Source organism: Ctenocephalides felis, unplaced genomic scaffold, assembly GCF_003426905.1.
Source record: "Ctenocephalides felis isolate EL2017-DRISC unplaced genomic scaffold, ASM342690v1 CF-g0.4_SCAFFOLD_01170, whole genome shotgun sequence".
In the NCBI taxonomy this organism is placed as follows: domain Eukaryota; kingdom Metazoa; phylum Arthropoda; class Insecta; order Siphonaptera; family Pulicidae; genus Ctenocephalides; species Ctenocephalides felis.
Genome location: NW_020537324.1, coordinates 56,626,787 through 56,648,376, shown reverse-complemented (window position 1 = coordinate 56,648,376; position 21,590 = coordinate 56,626,787). Strand labels below are relative to the sequence as shown.

Here is a 21,590-nt window from a genome sequence, read left to right as displayed (position 1 = left end):
ACATTACTTTTGTAAAGAGTAGTAAAGAAGCAAAGAGTAGTATATATTACTAGTTTTAATTTACCACATTACTAATAGTTAACAAACATTGGAATATATTAAACTTTTGAATAATAATTATTTACAACCATCAGAACTACTTCTCCAAAAATAAGTGCCTTTTCAAAAGGCATCCCATTGTTTGTTTCTTTACTTGTGATGTTTTTTTTTTAATTACAAGCCAACCTAGTAGTTGCCTAATAGTTATTATATATTATAACTTATTGCAATAATGCCGTAAAAAATTATTTTTACTAGAAAGAATATTTTGATCTATATTTTCTACATATGTTTATATATAAACTAATCGAAACGCTCACTTGAAATCTACCTTGAATTAAAAATAGACAAATAATTAATATATTTTTAATTCTTTTAAAAAATCAATATTTGTACATGAATCACGAGAAGCTTTTGTATTAGCCTCATAAGTTTACCTTGCCTATCTACTTATAATTACTGCTATTTCGAAATTAAAATTGTCGCTTTCGCTAAAATATAATCAATACGATTTTTAATTGATATTTTTCAAACAGACTTGTAATATCTGTGACTATATAAATTAAATTAATTCGACACATTTTATGTCATTCATTTCGGGTTCTAAAATTTTTTTTAAGTGTGAACGTAAACGGTATTCAGTAGTTACATAGAAAGCATTGAACGCAAAAATGCACGAAATTGAAAAATTTGATATTTTTTTATAATTCAAAACTTATCGTAGGCCTATAGCATTTTAATATGTTATTTCAGACATTGATGGCATAAAAATGTAAAGACTTCTCCTTCGGGAAGTTAATATATCACAAATATTACCAAAATTTAAAATTCTATGTTATTTAATACTTTAATTTAGTCGAACTAATTACTCAATGTATTTCCAAAGTTAAGTATAATAAATAACAAATAAATAAAGTTAAGTATATTACAATGTGTTTAAGTAAATAACAACGTCTTAAATTTAACGAATATTAGAGTAATGGGATTTGATCTAAATACGAATGTTCATACTTCTAATAATGCAAAGAGCAATTTAAGACCATATTTTATAAGTAATACATAAAACATTAATTTCTGCTTATGAATAAGTAAAATTTATATTAACTTTAGAACAATTTGAGAGCATATTTTATAAGTATTACATCAAACGTTAATTTGTGTTTATGAATAAGTAAAATTTATATTAAATTGAGAGCAATTCAGGGACATATTTCATAAGAACTACATCAAAAATTATTTTATGCTTATTAATAAGTAAAATTTATATTAACTTGGATGCAATTTGAGACCATATTTTGTAAGTACTACATCAAATCCCTTTCGATTGGGGCATTTCAAAATTGGTATGTAATTTGTCGCCGGGAGACGGCATCCGAGTGGAAAGGGTTGTGAATGAGTGAAAGTTGTATAAAGTTGAGAGTAATTTGGTGACACATTTTATAAGAACTACAACAAAAATTAATTAATGCTTATAAATAAATAAAATTTACATTAAATTTAGAGCAATTTGGAGACATATTTAATAAGAACTGCATCAAAAATTAGTTTATATTTATGAGTAAGTAAAATTTACATTTATGAAGTATAAGAACTCCTTATGAAATTAGTTTGCTTGTATAATTAGAATAATATATTACTAATAATTATGGGGGCGGTTCAAGTATTACGTAAGCACTATAGTGGGGCGGGGGGTTGTTGATTTGCTTATTTTGAGTTGACATGGGGGGCAGGGGAGTCTGGATGATGATTACGTCAAAGGTAGTATTTTTATTTTTTTACATTAATTGCAAAATGTTTACGTAAGCATGGGGGTAGGGGGTAAGAGCTTTGTTACTTTTGCATACATGGGGCATGGGGAGGGGGGGGGTAAATAATTGTAATAAATCTGCTTACGTAATACTTGAACGATCCCATAGAAGTAAAATCAGTTATTTTCTTTCTCTAAATTTGCATATACTTGGTACTAAAATACAACTAATAATAAAGAATTTAGACAATCTGCAAAACAAATAATAAATTTTCGATAAAAAATTAAAGATTTACTTTAAAAAAAGTAAAAAAAATGATACGCCCGAACAGGGACTTGAACCCTGGACCCTTGGATTAAAAGTCCAATGCTCTACCGACTGAGCTATCCGGGCCTTGCATGTATGTCGCGCTACACCGTATTTCAACGCGGCGCTCGGTCAAAACGAAATAAATTCGTTTAGCAATACTATAATTAGAGATAAGTACTAGAGATAATATGAACCAGCAGCGATATTGTAAAATAACAATTATTCTGCATATAACAGATAAATTTAAAAGTCGTCGGGCAGGTTTTATTTTATTGTAAAAAATATACAAAAGTTGTGTGACACCGACACCGACACCGACACTCTTTCTTGTAGGTATATCTGCGGCTTATATCTGATTTAATAATGGGCCTGTGGCCACATTTATTGGTTTCTCTACAAAGCTCGTTAGCGGGAGTACTGTGACAGAATTCACGAAGATTGCATCGAGATTTATTTATTCGATCTACGCTTTAAACCCGGGTGCCGTATGCAGAAAGATACAATTTTAGCATTCCGAATGCCATGATATTGACAGCTAATTACGATCGCATATATAGAAAACATCGTCTCGGCAATCTTCTGCTTAATATGGCGTTTTGTGTACTACAAAATATATATAATGACCTCCATAAATTATCGACTTCAACGTTTATCTGACCCGGCCATTCTGATGTATGGGTACAATATATACAAACGCTGCTATATCAGGAAATTCGCGCTTGTTAATTTATCGCGGATTTTATAATTTTTTATCATGAATGTTTTTTCATAATGATGTAACATATTAATTCTAAAAATATTATGAACTGTAATGCAAAAAGTAATTAGCAATTAAATATCACATTTTTCTCAACGTTTCAAGTCATTCTAAATCGTTTAGAACAAAAGATGTAGATAGTGTGGGTGTTTGTTGTAAGCCAAAACTTCGAATTTCGCCGATTTTTGGTTAAAATCCTAAATTATTAGAGAGTGGCGAAAAGTGCAAAAAAATCATTAATAGTTGGAATAGACAGTGTCAAAATTCTTAAAATTCTTTCGTCACAATTAAGTTATTGATGAAAGATCAAATGCCACTTACACCTAATTTCGACCTATTTCAATGGTTCGCAACGATAAAATTTTATTCGAAATGTTAAATAAAAACTAAATTGAAAAAAAATACATTTAACAAAATAATCTATTTTGTAAATATTTAAATTATTAACAGACTTTTATAAAACTAACTAATGAATATAAAAAATGTAAAAATAATAAATAAAATTAGTTGTGTATATTTTACAGAATTTTTATATCATATAGGCATACACAATTGTGGTATATAAATATTTTATTGTGTTTCATTGTATTCATTTCCATTATTTTTCAAAATTGTTATTTTGTGAACATAAAGAATCTATCACAAATTTAAAATAAATCAATTGAATAAAATAAATTTCTATGTGCCATAATTATTTTAAACTATTCAAATTACGTTATTTTTTATACAGTGATATATATTGAAATTTTACATTACGATAGACAAAATTCCATTGATATCCAGTTTTACCTCATCATTTCAGATAATGCAATTAACTTAAAATATATTTATTCATATGCCATATTTGATATAGTAAGTTTTATTAATAGCTGATTTTATGGTTGACATTCTTCTCTTGATGATTTATTTAATAACCTTGTTTCCCAAGAGTCATAATTATAAAAGTTGTTTAAGTGATACTTTAGTACTATTAAACATAATCAGCTTTATCTATAAAATTTAATTTATGCACATTTAGTTTTATGGCACACTTTGCTGATATATCACTAATAATAATTTAATATTAAACAGGTTATGATATACGTGGTAATTAAGAATACAAGGTTGCTTAAAGGCAGTTAGGTATTTTAAATTTACATCGGGACATTTATATCTAAATATAAACTTAAATATAATCGCTTAACATACGACCACGCATTTTATCATCGGACTTCGAAATTTATGTATTTATCGATACGTTTATAAATTAGTTAATGATTCATGGTAATGATTGATGATGATCAATCAAAATTTAAAATATTAATTAAGTATTTTAAAACTTTAAACTAGATAGATATTTATGGTATAATATTTATTTGATTAATAATATTTTATAGTATGATATAGTGTAGCCTAATTGTAATTAACAATTTTGTCATTCGTAAACCCATCATGCCATTCTTTAGACAAGACAAATCGTTCTTAGCACATTTTTTGTAGCACATATTTTCGTAATTTATGTATCAATCATTAATAAATCTATTAATATTCATATAATTCATACAGTGTGAACAAAATGACATAAGGTAATGAGTATGAGTTGTTAATTTTTAAAAAAGCAGTTTACAAATAAATCGTTTCGTCTACTATGGGCCTATTGGCATATGAATCATAAACCTAAATTGTACTTGTACCATTTGGTACAATATTTGTCATACTTTGTAACTAATCTTCAGAACGGAAAAAGGGGTTTTGTAATAAATGCAAGTCTTTTACTTGGAGTATAAGTTAAAAGCCAATCATATTTGACCCGTGTTTTTTCTTGACACTGTAATGAGTATAATGCTTGCTAAATAATACTGTCAATTTGTCCATTGTATAAGTATGCCATATTGTGTTAGTATTGAAATAATTACGAATATCAATAAATAGGTCTAGGAAAAACACTCAATGATTATTGCGACAATGACGCTCAACATCTGGCAGGATTGTGATTATATATTCTTCATATTATGAACTTACGGAAACGTTAATAAAAGTAGCAAATTTTTAAATAGGACCTCTGTATCATTTTATCCATATATACTATTTTGGCCGTATTTCCTCTAATTACAAAAACGAATAAAATTGTTTTTGGTAGTTTTTAATATTTTCTGAAGAAGTGGGAATATCACATCCTAGAAACGTAGAATATATTTATAAATAAAATATTAATTTTTTTTTTATTCTCTTGTATACAAGTATTTATAAATGGGAGTATTTCAAATAACATCAATTATAGATATGAATGTATCTTTCGAAACAGCACAAACAAAATTTTTTTTCATCAACAAATGTCTTGATTATATATGAAACCAATATGCTATTGATAAATTATTGCAATTATTTATCGCAGGAACAGAAAGGACAATCCAAAAGATTTTTTAATTTTCAAGTCATATTATGCTAATAGGGAGAGTCAACAGCTCTACGAACATTTGATTTATTAACTTCCCGTAGGGTAAGTTATTTTAATCGTCCAAAACTCAAAATTGAAAATTTTTGCTTATCTTCTTGTTTTAAAGTTTCTAAACATTTTGGCATAACTATAAAAAAATGATGTGTGTATGTATGTATAAATACAATTTTTTATCGGCGTTTTCGGGAACACAGCTCAAACGATTTGAATCATTCAAAAAATATTTGATTACTACTTATAGGGTCCAGCCGTTTCCCATAAACGAATCCGAGAGTGCAGAAAATAAAAAAAAATGAGAAAACTTTGTATCCGATTTGAATGATTCAAAAAACATTCGATTCGTAATGATGATAAGACGTGGTAATTAGTTTTTTATAAAGCTAGGCACAGCCGTGTCAGAGATAATGAGATAGTAGTGTAAGAAATGACAGTTTTTGAGAGAACAAAGCATCTGATTCGAATGATTCCAAAAACATTTTGCTTGTGAAGATACAGTTAGTTTTTGAGAAAAACAAAAAAAAATATTTCGAAATTTGAAATTTTTTTATACTAATTTTCAAAAAAAATTGTTTTTATTGTAAATGATTCAGATGTTAATTTTTGTTCAAGCTTAAATTCCAAAGCCAACCTATATTTTTCAAATCAATTATTTTAACTTTGCAATTCAGTTTTTATATGATTCTTTAAAAATATGAGATAATTCCATCATTTTTATAAAATTCCAAAATTCGAAAATTCTATAGAATAGAACTCCGCTTGATCAATTCCTTCTCATGTAAACATATATAAAGGTATCGTCCAATTCATAGGCTCTTATATTTTGTCTATATAATACGAATAATGAAAGTTACATAGTAATAATAAGTGGAGGTTATAGTCGGGATTGAGTCCGACATATCTAGACAAAACACCAGTCTGGGATGCGTAAAATCATTTCCTTCGCTATGCAAAAAAAAAAAAAAAAAAAATAACATAGTAATAATAATTTTCTGCTTGGATGCCGTATTAATTCTGCAATTCGCGAGTGAAAACGAATTTCCTTGAAAATTTCATTACGGTACGGAAAGTTCCAGCAATTTGCCTTAAGGCACCATGCCATGCACCACTAGTTTTATCATTAACATTGTTTCTATAATACGTATTTAGCATAAAATCTAAACATAGCAATACATACTGAAGCGAATAACAAAGTCAAACCGTCTATTTTTTTTCCTAATCAAAACACGTTATAATTAATTTGAAATATGCGTTAGTCGCCGAATGGATGTATAATTGAAATGAGTCAACCGAAGGAGAGAGCTGCACCATACAACCAACATACTATGATTCGAGGCAACAGGCAAAGTAAGCGCTAAGCGTGGCAGACACTCAGGCTCGCGCCTCACGCCTCATTACCGAGACGGCGTTATTTCGAGATTCGCAGTTTCGCACACCGACGACGTAACAGTAACAACAATCGCAGATCGCACTCGAACGACACAGATCATGTGCACTCGATCTATCGAGTCGTCGAATCAAAATTCATCTTGTAAAGGACTCAGAACATTCACCTACGAATGTTTTAATATGATTATTTTTATAAAAGGGTTAATTGTCACTTGTCAAGCAGTGTATAATGAAAATAAAGTCGTTCTAAAATTTGCAATGTATAATTTTTAATACATAATTTCAATAAACATATTTAACTTCCCGAAGGAGAAGTTTATGTTTTCATCAAAAAATCCGATTCGCTAATTTCATGTTTTCTCAACGTTTCAAGCCATTCTGAATCGAAAGACCAAATTTGGAAAAAGTATGTGTGTGTGTGCGTGACAGATTTTTTGTCGTAAATCGCCGTTTTCTCCCAAACGGCAGGACCGATTTCAAAAATTTAAAAGCCATTCCATGTATCTCGATGAGGACTAGCGTTTATCAATTTTGTGCGACGATCGGCCTAACCGTTTCTTCGTAAATAGCAGAATACTGAAAAATTTTTCGTCCACGTTTTAGCCCGCAATTCTGAATCGATTTTGAATATTCAAAAATCGTTCGAAAGATATTGATTTGGGAATCGACCTGATTAATTTTTGGTAAAGATCGGAAGGGCCGTTTTCTTATAATAGTGTTAATTTTTTTTTTCGACGATTTTCATGATATTTTTGGGATAGATATCATGGTCTTATAGATCATACAAAAATATCACGGCCCTACGACGAATCGTTTAATTTTAATAATTCTTCAAAGTTTTCAAAAATTAGTATCGCCTTTTTGGCATTTGTCAAAATTAGACCTTTCATCAAGGTTTGCCCAAAAACGCCTGAACCGATTTCAGAAATTTAAAAACCATTTGATGTGTCTCAATGAGGACTATCGCTTGTCAATTTTGTACGACAAACTGCCAAGCAGTTCTTTTGAAATTTGGAAAAAAATGTGAAACTTTTCGTCCACATTTAAGCTCATACTACTCAATCGATTTTAAAAAATCAAAAACTGTTCGAAAGATATTAGTTGGGGATGATACTGATTAGTTTTAGGCGAAAATCTACCGAGCCGTTTTTTTGTAATTAACTGTTGAAAAAAAAATTAAGCCGATTTTTATGGCGATATATATCATGGTTTTATAGAACTTAATGAAATAGTAATGCCTTACGACAAGTAGTTTAATTTTTAAAATTTATCAAATTTTATGAAAATGAGTATTGTTTGGACGTTTGTTAAAATTAAAATTAAAATTAGACAATTTACTTGGTATGATGATAAAGTACTCTGTCTTAATGAACATGCTGAACCATTAAAGTCCTATATGGAAACTGGTTTAATTATAAAAATTATTGATTTTTGAAAATTAGCTTTTAGAAAATACTACGAGTTAACGTCTTAATTTGTCTTAAATGTGTGTAATAAATCCACTCATTAATTCGGTATACATTTGATCACCCATAAATTAATTTATTTTTTATTGTTTCAGTCGATTATTTACACTTATCGGGAAGTTCATGTAACTTGCCTTAAGGCAAAATACCAATACCAACTAGTTCGATATTTGTTCGTTTGATACATATGTTATATGGTTTTATGTGGCTGATTTAGATTTCACAGTATAATTAAAGAGTTAAGTGTGAAAATTGAGACTCATAATTTATTTAAAGTAGTTCAACATTGTCATTAAAAAAAATGACAGTTCTTGAGAGAATCCGATTTAATTAAAAAAATTTTTTTTTTGATATGGATTATAATTCAGATTTTAATTTCAATTCTAGATAAAATTCTAAAGCTTACTTATATACTTGAAATAATCTATTTGAAATATGAAAAATTTAATGTATAATGTTTATGATAACATTTAATACTTATCGAATATTTCATTGCGATACGGAAAGTTCCAGCAATTTGCCTTTAGTTAGTTTATTTATTGAACAGAAATTTGTTAAACAGATTGTTTGATATATATTATATTAAAAAGTAACTCAGTGGTTGTCCGTTTTATAAATATTTATGATATATTTCAACTTATTGCAGCAGCGCCCGAAAATATTTCCTTCAAAACATATTTTGATCACTATTTTCGACCGACTATTGTAAATTCATCAAATTTATTGAGTTGTCCAGTAACAGAGATAATAAAAAAAACTATTTTCAAATAAAAGTAATCATAATAACCGATTTATCTGAACGCCAACTTGAAAGTCATAACTGGAAACGATAGTTGTAAAAATGGTGACTTAAAATAATTTCTACATAGATATGCTCATATGTCTATCAAATATAATTACGTTTGCACAATTAAAATGTTTTATTTATGAATCACCGATAGAAAATATATTGATTTATGTCTTTTGTACATTAATTGCCTTGAATATTTTGGCATGCAACGAAAAACGTATGAATGTGTATGTGAGTTAGTGTGCAGAATTCATGTTTCATTCATGTTATCCTAATGAAGCTCGAAAATATTTTAAAATTTTAAAAATATTAGATATGTAAGAACAAATTTGTTTTATACCTATTTTTAGTAATTAATCTGTACTGTTTTATTCACAAGATTTTCCAGAAATTATAAGTTGATTTTAATAATTCTATTGATATTCGATATCAAATTATACTATATATGAAATATATATTTGCAATGATTTATCTAAATCTGTGTATTATTAAATAGAATGTTAATTTTCTTCAAAAATTTAAAGCAAATATCCAGTCTCCAATCGGTTTCACTAATAATTCATTGCGATGTGAAGTTTTATCAAAATCCCAGAAGAGCAAATCTGAGGTTTTCCTTGTGTGTATAGAATAATTTAGATATGATCTTTGTAGTTGCATTAAAAGGCTCTTATTCTTAAGTGTCCATAGCAACAAATAGAAGATGCCTATTACACGTGACTAATTGCGAAGACTGGCATTGCAAATATTTGATCAATGACTTAATGCATGAGCTTCTTGGTTAATCTCTGAAAAGATTTCTTAATAATTTGACAAACTACTCATGTTTATAGCAAACAATCAGCTAACAAAGCCAAGTTGGTAAAAAGCCAAGCGTAATTGATGCATGCAAGTCTTAGTGCTCTTAGTCAGCCAGTCCATCTGCCCAAAGTGAAAAATATTACCAAGCATCTTGAACATTTATCACTCCATTAAACTTACTGAGCTCAAACGTATTAAAGTTACATGAACACAGCATGTTCGTCATTAAGTAACACACAAAAAGTATATCTTAATAATCAGATGCAAGGATACTATTATCAGATATAATTTTAGCAGGATTATAACTTGATTCTCAAAGGAATCTCGGCAATGACGCGAGAATAAATTCATCTGTCAAATGTCATGATTTAGTAGGCATCTTCCGCATTTGGATCTATCATCTGGCCTCTCTTAGAGGACACGGGCAGTGATAATAGAAAAATGACTTAGTGCGATCTTAGCCTGTCTGCAGATATAATTAAAATTAACCTAAATATTGTTCTGGGCCACACGCAAGATGCACTAACTCATTTACGTTTGATAAATGTTAGTAATAAATCTAAGTTAGCTGACTCCTACAAAGTGTACCTGTTTAGTAAAGACGTATATGTAACAGCTCGTAAACAAGTCAAAGTCAAATGAACTAAATTTGAATTATGGCTAATTGGATTAGATAATTACACGAATCAATCCATCGGCAGGAATTGCAAGTTTATTAAGGATACCCATACACGCATTATTTTCTGATGCAACTAATGGTTACAAGTTTGTATGTAACCTGAAAAATCTGTCAGGAAAATAGTGCAACGTCACATAAAATGGCAGACATTCTGTAGCTGCAAAAGTCATTTAAGTTATTAGTTATTAAGTTAATTTAAATTTTTTAATACTGATTATATGTAGGATAAAAAAGCTCACCAGCACTATCTCAAAAACAAGTGAAGTAAGAAATTTTTTTAACAACAATATTTGAAAGTAGAGGACAAAAGATGTATAACGAGCCATCGCTTCGAATCGGGCGGCTTTGCTACCATGAGATGATATAATAAAATTATTTTTTATTGTTTTTTTATTTTCGAGGCCGTTTTTAAGCTTACGATACCTGAAAAAAATAATCATATAGTTGGGGTGAAAAGGACCGTTTAGACAAACCTTTATACTGGCGAGGTGTAAACTATAAGAAACCAGCAAACAAAAATAAGTATAATAAGTTAAAGATAGCAATTTTTCAAAAAATTGAATTAAATTTATAGTTACTCAAACTCCGACGATAAATTGTTCTGACAGATTTCCATACAAAGGTTGTTTGTTTGGTGTAGTTTGTTTGGTTTTCGCAGTAGAATTGCTAAAAATGAAATTGGATCTTTGTACCCCAACCCACCATTTATATACATGGTGTCCAAAAACTAAATATCAAGCCAAAACAGGGTGTGCTATCCTGGGTGGCAGTATTAATCTAATTATTATGAAAAAAAGTTAAAAAAAAATGATACTAAGATTTCAAAATTATGAGCTTTTATCGTACAACCTAAAGCCTTGATCAAACTGTGATCATTTTTCGGCTATTGCAGTTATTTTTTGTTATTTTCGATTGTTTAAAGTTTGGAGTAAATAATATTTCTTAGACTACAATCGAAAATAATAACACTATTAATTAAGAATATGAATGAAGACTATTTGTTAAAGTATAAATTTTAAATTTTCGACGTTAGTGTATGAAGCTTAACATTTAAAAAACATTAAATTTTCTTATCAAGTTCTAATTCTAAAAATAAATTCAAACATTTTTTCATTGTCAGTTCAAATGTTTTTTACTTGCACAAGCTCAATAAAAGAGATGGAAAATTTTGAACTGATTATGAATGAAATGCGTTATTCAATAATTAAACTTGTGCAAATGCAAATATTGTATAAAAATATAGAATTAAACAATAGAATTTATAGTTCAAGCATTTAAGTTTCGATCAATATTAATTTATTGTTACTACGTTTATTAACTGGTTTAATGAAAATGCTTGCTAAATGAAAGAATGTTTTTAGATTTACTACAAAAAGTAGTAATAAAAATAGCAATAATTAAAACGGTATATTGTCAATAGTCATCGAAATCTAATGAACATACATTTTTTTCGTAAAGCAAAATCACATACCTTTCGTTCAATCACGATCAAGTCGTAAACGATTCTTGCTCGTCATCGTATTTATTTCATTTCGGTTAAATAGTCAGGAAATTACGATTCATATTTTTTACTTGTTTCGATTGTTCCGTACGGAATTATCTATAAAATCATATTCTTTTTGTAATATAGATTTCATGTCATTGTCCATTGAATATTTTTGGTTGAATTGCTCTATGGAGGAAGTGCCAGAACTAATATGAAATAGTCAACGGTGCAAATCAAATTCTAATATAGTTTCTTTTATACCGGATAACATAAAACAAGTAGCGATACGTTATGATCCATCGATTCTTGTTATTAAAAAACGTTTATTTTGTAATATTTATAAATAGCTTGAAAAAATAAGACAACTTTCCTTTATGTATAATTGATTTGTTAGGAAATACGATTTTCTAAATGATGTGAACAATAAAGCATGAATGGCTGTAAAAATCGGCTATATTGTGATTAATGGTTTTCAAAATTTTAACATATAGATAAAACTAGTAGGGTGCCAGGCATCGTGCCTTAAGGCAAATTGCTGGAATTTCCCGTACCGTAATTAAAAATCTTGATACGGAACCCGAAAAAAACTATGAACATCTCTATAAAATATCTGATAATTTGATGTGCATATGTGTAATAATTATTTTTGACCGCCAAATGGATTTTTTTTAACTTATTTTTATTGAGAGTCCATAACTGATAGACCTGCTTTTCCAAAAAGTTAATCAGTTCTTATATAATATAATTATGTACATTTACCTTTAATAAGGATGAGTGGGACACAAAGATACCATTTGACTTTTTGTAATTTTATTCTGATAATTGAGCCAACTATATCATAAAAAATAATAAAGTGACCACCATATTTTCACTTACTTATTATTGACAAGTATCTTTTTCTACTGATTAACTAAATCATGAACATCTCGTTGAATACAAACTTGCCATGACGTAAGCATTAAGGACGTGGGCAAGCTCAAACCTATCCCGAGTTCGATCCCAGCCTCGGCCAAGTTCGATATCAGGCAGCGTGATATCAAATTCTCACTTGATGTTATAGATCTCAAATATGAAAATATTAGGTCCAAAAATGCTATTGAGTAGTAGTAGAGTAGTAGTCATATGCCGCAACTAGGATAGGAAAACTACTAGGTAGCTTTCCAATCAAGCTATAAAATAAGATGTCAGAACAGATTATAATTCAAAATAATATTTAAACGAATGATTGTGTATATAACGTATAGACTAGATGCATATAATGTTAAACGAGTATCCATACGTGATGTACTCTAAAGAAGGTGGTACATGTAGTAGCTCGGTGTAGAAACGTTCAGCTTTATGTTCGTTGTATATAAAACTATAAAACCGCGATTATAACCCGAAGAAATAACGACATTACAGAAAGGGTTACACGTTGAGCGAATCCTAATGCCATTCTCTACGCCGAATAGAACCAAACCGATCTCTTAGAATTTTTTCAGTTAACTCGGCTCGATATCACGTTTATACTATTAAGTGATTGTTTTCATGCTTCGTAGTTCTGCAAATCACTTTATTGCAGATAAAGATTGAAACACGCATGATCTAAAATACAACGCTGATTGCAACGTATTTCAATTAATGACGGTCACATAATATAAAATGTTTTGGATTAGTAGGGGAAACTGGGTACGGTTGAGCCAGGGTACGGTAGTGACAGTCGCATAACCGCTAAACTATAGTGATTTCGAGATAGAGTTTGAAGAGAGAAGAAGTAATATGTTTGTTTGAACATGTTTACATTATTATGATTTATAAATCCGGTCTAAAGTACGTTTTCATGTTCGATATCTTATAATAATAGCTGTTACTTGTGTGTCTTGGCAAGTTCTATTAAAAGTTTGCGCGCTTAATCAAAATTGCAAAATGGTACAATACATTTTAGGTTCATCCCAAATCAAATTATCTAGTTCCCTGTGACTCAGTAGTAAGAAGATTATTATTGCAACCACAACCTTCCAGATTTAATACTCATCTCGGCCAGCCATCCAATAGCGTTGATATTTGTTTTTACTTGAAAATACAGATCTAAACATGTGCTCAAGTAAAAAAGCCAATCCCTGGCATTGCAGCTTTAAAATAAAAATTTGTTATCGTTATTAGCAAAATTTCAGTGACAAAAATATTAAATATAGGTTAATCAAGCGTTGGGAATGCTAAAACGCGACTTTACCAAAAGAGCAGATCAATCGCTATAGCTCGTAGAACATTTGACAGTTCTACGAGCTGTAGCGATTGATCTGCTCTTTTGCTAAAGTCTCATTTCCGATCATAATTATAAAAATGATAATTTACATGCAGTAAGCCTATACAAAATAGAATATTATAAAATTTCTCTATCAACAAACTGTTTTTTTTACATTATTAACGGCTGTTCAGACGTATTTTCATTTTATTATATTGGCCATGAAAGCGAAAATCTTCATGGCATTGAGCTTTTACACGGGGTGGTTGCTACCCCTGGTAGACGGGATAGCGGAGAGATTTTGGGACTAATTGTACACTTCTGAAAGTAAAGTCTTCTAAACAACATGTCTAATAAATAATAAATAAATATAATACATCATCTTCAATTAGAACTTAGAGATAAATCAATAATGTAATTAGAACTGCAACAAATACATATAAATACAAAACAAATCAGTGTTTAATACAGTCCATAGCTACAAGGGTTAAATTATTAACCAACAGCCCGATTTATCGAAGGAGAGTTTTAATAAATTTCATAACTACGTAAAGCACATACAACAGTAATCAGAACTCTATAGTTTTGAAAGCTTGTTGCGATCACTTCTAATTGACATAAATTATTATAGAATTTATTATTAGAATAACTGTTATTTTGATGATTTTTTATTGAATGCAATAATGCCGACGGAAGCTAATTACACTTGAGAGCATATTTATATGCATATTTTCAAGAGAAAACTGATCAATACCGCTTGTCATCAGGTTGTCCAAAAGAAACAAAATAACTATTCTGTATGCCTAGATACATATAAGTAATAATGATACATAATAATAGCAAAGTAAATGAATCGACAGTACTACTAAACTATTTATTACTCTACCTAACTAATTTTGTGTTAACTAGAGAGATTATAATTACAGCACGAGGATTTGCTTATACAAATTGTACAATGTTGTATAATACAAAGAATTGGTTTTTATGCGAAACCTTCAGTGAACAAATTCGACTGGCATTGTTCTGGATGTTTATTTGTATTTATTCTCCCAGAACTCATCTCGCGTTGAGATACGTAAACTTATGAGTGAAGTCGTGAAGTAAAGTGAATTTCTCTGTTGCATTACTGGTATAAACTACTATATATTTTTCCCGGGGTGAAATAGTTCCAAGAACAAAACCCATATACATTCATACTCAAGCATAGAATAATGCGATTCTTCATATTACGACTTTTCACAGTAAATGGGTTGGTTGGCTGTAAAGAATAATGGTTAGATGACTTCGCGGCTTTGTTCGGCGATAACAATGGCTGTGAAATTATTTTAATCTATACCAAGCATTAAATTTATATTTGGTATAGATTTTATTATAAAATATATTTCGTAGAAAGTAACATAAAATATATCTATTAAATTCCCGAATGTATCAGTGAATCTTTACCAAAAACTAATCAGCATGATTCCCAACCAATATCTTTAGAACGGGTTCTCAATTTTTTAAATCGATTCAGAATTGCGGACTAAAATGTGGTAGAATTTTTTTTCACTTTTCTGCGATTTACAAAGAAACGGCTCGGTCAATAGTCGCACAAAACTGGCAAACAATAAAAGATCTGTTCACATATACACACACATACTTTTTTCCAAATTTGGTCTCATTCGATTCAGAATGGCTTGAAACGTCGAGAAAAAATAAAATTAGCGAATCGTTTTATTTATGAAGAAATTACATTTCGTTTTGAAGGTTTCTGAACATTTTGCCATAACTCAGAAAAAATGGATGTGTGTGTGCGTATATGTATGTATGGATGCAATTTTTTGTCTATGTTTTAGGGCGCACGGATCAACCGATTTCAATGGTTAAAAAAACATTCGATTACTATTGATAGGGAGATGTGCTGATTAGTTTTTGGCAAAGGCAAGTCTAGCCACTTCGGAGATACGGAGCAAAGAGTGCAGAAAATAGAAATCAAGTTTTTGAGTGATTGGAGCATCCGATTTGAATGATTCAAAAAACATTCAATTCGTAATGACGGGGAGAAGTGGTGATTAGTTTTTGGCGGTTGAGTAGTTTCGGAGATACAGAGCTAAATGTGCAAAAAATGCCAGTTTTTGAGAGATCTAAGCGTCCGATTTGAATGATTCAAAGAACTTTCTGCTTGTTTTAACAAAAAGTTTTGTTTCAATTTTTATTTTCAAAAAAAATTTTTTTTTGTATATCGAAATTAATTCAGATTTTAATTGTAATTCTGACTTATGTTCTAATATACTTTAAACAAATATTTTCAACTTTGCAATTCAGTTTATATAATTCTTATAAATATTAGACAATGTTACAGTATTTAATTATAATAATCTATTTGAAAACAATTAATATTTCTCGAACATTTCGTTACGGTACGGGAAGTTCCAGCAATTTGCCTTAAGGCACGATGTCATACACACCACTAGTTTAATATTGAAACTCCCTCCTCCATCCGAAATTACATGACGATTCAAACCTTCAACGTCAAGTTTTTGAAAATTTTTGAAACACCTATTTTTTTTAAATTGTAGAAAATAAGGTAAATACATATGATATCTTGCTAGACTCCCTCTTATGATATTTTGTAAAAACCAAAATGCCACTTACAACTAGTTCTATATTGCATTTGAGATCTATCTATCTCTATCGATACTGAACTTCAACATAGAGAAACAAAATCTGAGTATTGCTTAAAAATGTACATAGCATATACAATTGCATTTCCTTTTCTTTCAAAAAATTGCAATACCTGTTCTAACTACCTATACAACTACATTTTATAACTCACATTTACTATAACGGATAAATTTAAATCGAATTAAATTCTTGTAAAGTGTTTAAGAATAAAGCAATCTGAACATTTAGAATTCAATTATTGCAAACAATAACAACTAAAGCAAAGCTATCAATTTTAAACCGTTTTCAAAATGATATATGTAATTCGAATTGCTCTTTCTGATATAATTACAACTTGTAAACTTCCAACAACAAAAATAGACGATGCAAATATAAGAACCTATTTATGTGTAATAAATGCAACATAAAATATTGAACATTAATCGTTATGCTAAATAAAAGCATGCATCAATTAAAGTAACTTATACATATGTTACATTTTTTTTTGAATATTTTGCATACTCAATGTGTTGTTGAAATTTCTTTTACATGTGTAGTTAAACAGTATTTTGAAAATACTAATATACTAATTATAAGGCCTCTAAACTGCTCACAGTTATAATTTTTAATTTTCTTACGATATTTGAAAATTATTAACTTCCCGAAGAAGAAGTTTACATTCTCATGAAAAAATCCCATTCGTTAATTCTATGTTTTCTCGGCGTTTCAAGCCATTCCGAATCGAATGACACCAAATTTGGAATAAGTATGTGTGTGTTTGGGAACAGATTTTTTACCTTACATCGACGTTTACTCAAAAACGTCTGGATCGATTTCAAAAATTTAAAAGCCATTCGATGTGTCTCGATGAGGATTGTCGTTTCGCGACGATTGGCCAAACCGTTTTTTTTGAAATTAGCAAAAAAGTGTAAAACTTTCGTCCACGTTTTAGCTCACAATACTGAATTGATTTTGGTAAAACAAAAACTGTATGAAAGATATTGGTTAGGAATCAAACTGATTAGTTTTCAATAAAGATTCGATTGCACAATTTCTTGTAATTAACTGTTGAAAAAAACTAAGATTTTTATGAATTTTTTTTTCGGCAATAGGTATCATGGTCTTCTAGATCATACTTATATATTACGGCCCTACGACAAGTTGTTCAATTTTAAAAATTTGTCAAAATTTGCAAAAATTAGTGACGTTTTTTGGCGTTTGTCAAAATTAGACCTTTCATCGGCGTTTGCTCAAAAACGCCTGAACCGATTTCAAAAATTTAAAAGACATTCGATGTATCACGATGTCGCACAGTTCGTCGCACGATCGGCCGAACCGTTTTTTTGTAATTTGCAAATAAGTGTAAAACTATTCGTCTAGGTTTTAGCTCACAATACTAAATCGATTTTGGAAAATCAAAAACTATTCGACAGATATTGGTTGGGAATGATACTGATTAGTTTTAGATAAAGATTGAACTATAGTTTTTTTTGCCGACTTTCATGAAACTTTTTTCACGATAGATATCATGGTCTAAACTCTAAATATAAACTAAAACTTATTTTACTCGTGCCATCAAAAGCCTTTGTGACGCAAACATGATATCTACTTATAAGACATTTTAATATTTTTCAATCATAACATTTTTTCCAACTACAAATAAGACGATATATAAATTGATATAAGAGTATATTTTTTTTGGTATTATATTAGTACGTGCAATTGTTATTACTTTCTAGACATCCTTTTATTACACTTTTTAAATGGTTTTCACATGTACTATTACGTTTAATAAAAATCTATTTATTTTTTTATCACCTAGCAAAATATCTTGAAATATTTTTCGCACGACCTTTGCAAAATATATCTACAAAATAGCGATCGTCTTAAAAGTTTGCTTGCTTGGAAAGTAATAAATTTGGCATGAAAATATCTCATTGTCTTCTCGGTGTGTTTATTACCACTATGATGTCACGTTTCAGTATATCGTAACCGTGGTGCAAGGAAGCTGTCCGTTATATTATGAGAGATGGTTTTTCTGTTGTTAGTAGCGATGCTCTCTGACCAGAGAAGTAGCGAGCGCTAAATGTGATTTGTGGACCGGGGTCATACGTCTCACCAACGATCGACGGATAGCTGAGGGTCTACTTGGGAAATTTCTAAAATGATGATCATATTGTTATTCGTGTTTACTACGAATTGACAACTTAATAATCCATTCTTATTTTATATTTTTGACACTTATTTTCAGGACTTCTAGCTTATTTTGACTTTTTTTAGTACATTTTAATTACAATCTGCCACACTTAGGACATTCAGTAATTGTTTTGACTTTATTATATGGATTTTAGAATGGATGGCAACTCAATAGTTGTCCAATCCAATTATCACTAATTAACCATACTCAAAGAATTTGTTGGTACTTTTATTATATATATGCAGTTATACCCACGAGACGAGATTTTCACTTGAGGCTTTATTTGAGATCTATAACCTCAAGTGGAAATTTGACATCAAAGCTGTTTGATGTCAGCCTTTGCGGGAATCGAACCATCGACCCCGCGCCTAGTTGGTGCTATTCTACTTTGTTGAACCGACATCGCCACATCTGGGCCTATATTTTGGCAAATTAATTAAAGAAACGAATGTGCGTGTGCGAACAGTTTAGGGAATTCAATTCGCCGAGTCCATATGGTATTGTAAAGGCAGGTCCAGCCGAATCGCACTTAAGGCCGCAAAACTTATATTCATATACATGTCATAATTACTATTTTAGTATAGGTACGTATTTTAAACATACTTACCATATTATCAAATTTTGTATGAACCTTCTTTCAGATGTCTCCTCAACAATAGAAATCGAATGTTTTTCCAATCATTCAAATCGGTTGTTCCGTGCCCTCGATAACGTCGGCAAAAAAATGTGTCCGCACATATATACATACTAAACACATACATTCACTTTTTCCAAAGTATGCGAAAATTTTCAGAAACCCTTGAAACATAAAGATATATAAAATTTTTCATTTGATTTTTTGCGATTACTGTAACTTACCCTACGAGAAGTTAATAAAGTTTCTTTAGTTCGGAATCTGACAAAATTTCTTGTATTAAAACAAAATAATCGTTAAATAAAAACTTTATATCTAGTTGAAATCATAATGTCTGATACAGCAGCCTAATACTCGCATAAAACAATACTAATCTGCTTTTGAATGAATTTTAAAACATTTTCATCTTGTTTCAACTAAAATGCAGTTATTTTATGATGTTTCCGAATAGTCCAATATTAACCAAGAATTTGGAAAAATAGTTCAGAATTGGAAAACTACTACAAAATATGATTTATCTTTTATCTATAATAAATATTTTATTTCTTGAATTAGCAAAGTGCCTACTGTTTTCCTGACTATGAAGGTAGTGCCTGAACGCAAGGTCCTGTCCAGTGCGAGCAATATTGCTATATATTTCGAGTGTATGGGGGATTCTGAGTAATATTATTTACACATGATATATTAGGCCAACGGTAAAGTACTCGAATCATATTTTATGTCCATTGAATTATATATATATATATATATATATATATATATATATATATTCATACCTCATAATTTAATATAATTTAATGTATAACGATTTGATCATAATTTTATAAAATTTCAAAGTAGACCCTTGAAATAAACAAAGTTAGCCAAAAACAGCTAGATATTAGATCATAATATCAATTTTCCACTTACCCTACGAGGTCAATCAAGTGATTAATAAATAACCCCTAAATTAAATATAACCAATAATCACATTGAGTTGTGTGAAACTACTGTGTATGCTTTTGCTTACTATGGATTATTTTTGAGTTTTTTTAAATTATATGTGTGTATCATCCACTGTAGAAGAGGCTAGTTAGCTAATTAATTAGAAACTTATGAAAGAACTATTAACATTTTCAAACATAATCCAATTTTTCTTTATAACTAGGTGAATAATAAACTTTTTGTTTGAAATTATATTTATAAGAACTGAAATAAAATATAAGTATCATTTTGTACAGGTAGTTTAAAACAAAAGGCTAGCAATCTCTCTAGATTCCTGGTTCGATCACAACCTCAGCCAACTCGGTATCGAGCAGTATAATATTAAATTTCCGCTTGAGATTATAGATATTACAGAATTCAAATATAATCTAAAGTGAAAATCGTGGAGTTCTACATTTTTATTATAATTATATCTTGTGTCTATAAATAATTGTACATTTCGAATATAGTCTAAATTTTGGCACCCTGCCTGTTTAAATTTTATTGTTTAAATTGCCAAAGTCCGTTATTCGTGGATCAATTTCTAATTCTTTGACATGATTAATGAGCAAATATTATAGATTAATTTTAATAATCTAGTAGTTAAAGGGAATTAAATAATGATTTTTTAAATATTTTTGATCATATTTTCCAAACCCTATTTTTATGGTGATTAGAAATACGTACAAATCTCTTTGAGCTAAATTGATACGAATTGCTAGTTCATGTTGTATTTAAGTATAGAAGCTTGTTACAATAATCATTTATGTAATTGTATTCAGAAGAAATCACAATTTAATGAGTCCCATGAGATCTTGTGCAAACTTCTTTTAATGACGTGTCTTTATAGGAGCAACCCAAACGGTTTTCATATCTCCATGTGATAAAGTTTTTATTAGTAGTCAGTAATAGTTATGATTTTTATAGTATTTCAGCAACGGATAAGGACTATATTCACTCCTTTCAATTTACTGATACCAAATCGATGAAAACTTAAATGACTTCACATCAAACCGGGAACAACTTTCTTTACA

At 29.5% G+C, this 21,590-nt stretch overlaps 1 long non-coding RNA gene and 1 other non-coding gene across 2 annotated transcripts in view; both read right to left on the bottom strand.

Moving 5' to 3' along the window:
• LOC113367942 overlaps nucleotides 1–21,590 on the bottom strand; it is a 253,845-nt gene that overhangs the window by 172,959 nt on the left and 59,296 nt on the right. The window lies entirely within an intron of this gene.
• On the bottom strand, nucleotides 2,108–2,180 carry Trnak-uuu. The gene has a single exon. It is a non-coding gene; the product is annotated as a tRNA-Lys (tRNA).